Below are 3,221 nucleotides of genomic sequence, written 5' to 3' on the forward strand. Positions count from 1 at the left end.
TCCCAAAACGCGTTGTAGATAAGTTAGCTACAGCGCGTTTTCTGTACTTGCGCTACTACTAGTTCGAGTTAACCACCCCCCGCATCAAAATTTTGCCAAGTCCTCCTTTCCCCCCCACCGGCCTGTTCCCCTACTCCCTGTCGCCGCCGCCCGAGCCCGAGCGCGCCTGCGCCCTCACCGCCGCCGCCGCCCGCCCTCAACCTCACCGCCGCCGCTCTCGACCACACTGTCGCCGCCCTCGAGCTCACCGCTGCCACCCTCGACCGAGCCCGCCGAGCCCGCCGCCCAGGACCGCCACCCTCCCGATCCCGAGCCCGCCCTCGCCGCCCCTCCGTCGCCGAGCACCTCCCCGCCACCGTCTCTCCCTCTGTAAGCCCCCCACCACTCCCCAACCCCCTCTCTCTTTGCTTAGTTAGTAGATGATTTTAGTAGTAGTAGATGTTAATTTAGGGTTCATAGATAATTATTTTTAGAAGTAGCGGATATTAATTACTAGTAGTGATGGTAAACTAGTTGTATAATTAGCAGTAGTACATGTTAATTAGTAGTAGATGTAGTAGTTAGATGTTAATTAGTAGTAGTAGATGTGCTAGTTTCTTTCTATTTATAGTAAGTTTATATTTAGTAAGAACTACTTGAATTAATAGAACTAGTTTAGTTTTAGTTGAACTAGTTAAGTTTTAGTTGAACTAGTATAGTAAGTAAATTAATAACTAGTTGAACTACTTCATTTTTAGAAAGAACTAGTTTTTTTCTTTTTATACTAAGTTTATATTTAGTAACAACTAGTTGAATTAATAGAACTAGTTGAATTAATAGAACTAGTTGAACATATCATATTTGGTGTTATTTTCTAGTTTAAGAAATTATTTCATGTTTTGGTTACACCTCCGAGTGGCCTATGTTTTGCCGGAGTGTTGATTAATTTCCATTCCGGCAAATTGCAGGCGCTCGATATGTCCTTTTTTAGCAAAGGTCATGCCAGATTTTTCCGTGAATTCTGGCATGACTTGTGCTAGAATATGTGGGAAATATCGAGTGGCCTGGATTTTCTTTGAAAAATAATGATCTAATTTAGGTTTTTTAGTACATATATTTAATTGTACAAGTTTAATCTTTGAATTATGAACGTAGGAAATGTCGTACTCGGACGACGACAGTCTCCCGGGGGAGTGCAGCTGATGCCACGACGGTCGAGGTATGTGCGACAAGTTCGTTGAGCTAGACGAAGATCGGCGCTTCAGCATTAAGCTCGAGGGGACCTTCGATCTTGAAACGGTACGCAACAACAACAAGTGTTTTTTTCGTAATTAAGCATGACTTCAACTATTTCAACGTCTAATTTTCATCTTTTACAATTCGACTAGCTTATCCCATGCCATGCAAGACGCTATGTCTTGGAGAGGATGGGTTTTGAAGACCATGAAAATTTTCAAACAAAGAAAATACACCTAAGGACCCATCATGATATCGATTTTGAAGTAAATCTATATAATTCTCAGAGCGTAACCCATTTTGGTTGTCAAAATTGGGAAGCACTTTGCAAAATGTATGGTTTTTATGAGGGTATGATTGTCACCATGGATCTTGGTCATCCTGACATCGAGCAAGACAATATGGACATTTGGGTCCTTGTTGATATGCTTCCGATTCTACCGCAATGTGAGTTTCTCAAACATAGTTATTAACTAATTTATATTGTTTATTTCAAAATAGTTGACAGCTTATTTCCATTAACAGCTTATTTTGAATCTTCAAAGAATGTGCAGAAGATGGTAGACAAAACCCACTACACTGATGGCTCCGAATTAACTTATAAGGAGAAAAATCATCTGATTGCTTATTGTACTTTTTTTGAGAATTACAATACCTATTATCGAACTCCTCCAAATTATGGTGAATACGTGCCACTAGTGCACATGTTGAACCACGATAACTTCTATGGAGATACCCTGGTAAGATATTTTACTATTACGACATCCGTGCATCTTTTGCATACTTCTAAAACTAGTACATCATTGCTAACTACGAAGTTATTACTATGTTTTTCAATAGAAAATCCCGATGGATTGTGTGCCTCATCTGATGTATTACAATGGTCGCCTTGAAGTTCTGAACCTACAGCCAGGTCATCCTACGGATCTCACCTGTGCATATCGAATTTCTGAAACCGATGAACACATGCTAATCAAAGAGTGGAAAAAATGTTTGGACATTCGTAAGGAGGTTCTTGGAAGCAACATTAAGCGAAAGGCAAGAATTGGAGACAGGATAATCTGCATTCTCCATAATGGAGAGCGAGGGGCTATCTTGTTTTTTGCTATTTTACCTTAGAGAATATAGTAGGTCCTAAGAGAATGTAGTAGGTCCTATGAGGTACAATATGTTTATTATGTGATACAATGTGTTAGAGTTGAAGATGTCAGGAGTACTTGTGATTACGACCAGTGACCAATGATATGATGATGATGATAAGTTGTTAATGATATGATGATGATGATGATGATGATGATGATATTTATTATATCATTGGGTGAAAGAACCGCGGATTAGTTTCAAGTGGATGTCCGTCCACTTGAAACTAGTCCACATGGTTCTTTCACCCCGTGATGTAATAACTCATTATGATGTAAAAACAATTTGTAAATTCCTGTTGTATGAAAATTTGTGTAAAGGTGTACGAATACAACATGAAATAAAAAAGAAATAAAATATGAAATAATAGTAGCAGCGCGGGCAGAGAGAAGCGCTACTACTAATTACCAGCAACGATCCTCCTGGAACTCGCTGCTACTAAGTCGATTTAGCTGTAGCGTGGGTGGAGGCATGCTACTGCTATTCGTTAGCTGTAGCGCCTTATCAGTAGCGCACCACCCCGCGCTATAGATAGGTCTAAAACCCGCGCTGCTGCTAGCCTTTTCCCTAGTAGTGTGATGAAGATATCATCTTTCTTCAACACACACGCACACACACGCAAGATATCCCTTTGGAATGAACTGAGTCGGACAAGCTGTTATCTTTCAACTCTCCAAGTTGTTCTTTAGCTTAACCAACTTGCTCAGGGTATCCGACACAGATTCTTGGAGAAAGGATGGTTCGGAGGAAACCCAACATGATCACGAACTCAACATAGCGGTCAGGTGACAACCTGGTAATACTTCCGAGAAGATATTCGGAACATCACGAACCACCGATATGTTACTAAGCTCGAGAACAATCTT

This window comes from Triticum urartu, chromosome 4A, assembly GCF_056163025.1.
Source record: "Triticum urartu cultivar PI428250 chromosome 4A, HENAU_Tu73, whole genome shotgun sequence".
Classification (NCBI taxonomy): Eukaryota; Viridiplantae; Streptophyta; class Magnoliopsida; order Poales; family Poaceae; genus Triticum; species Triticum urartu.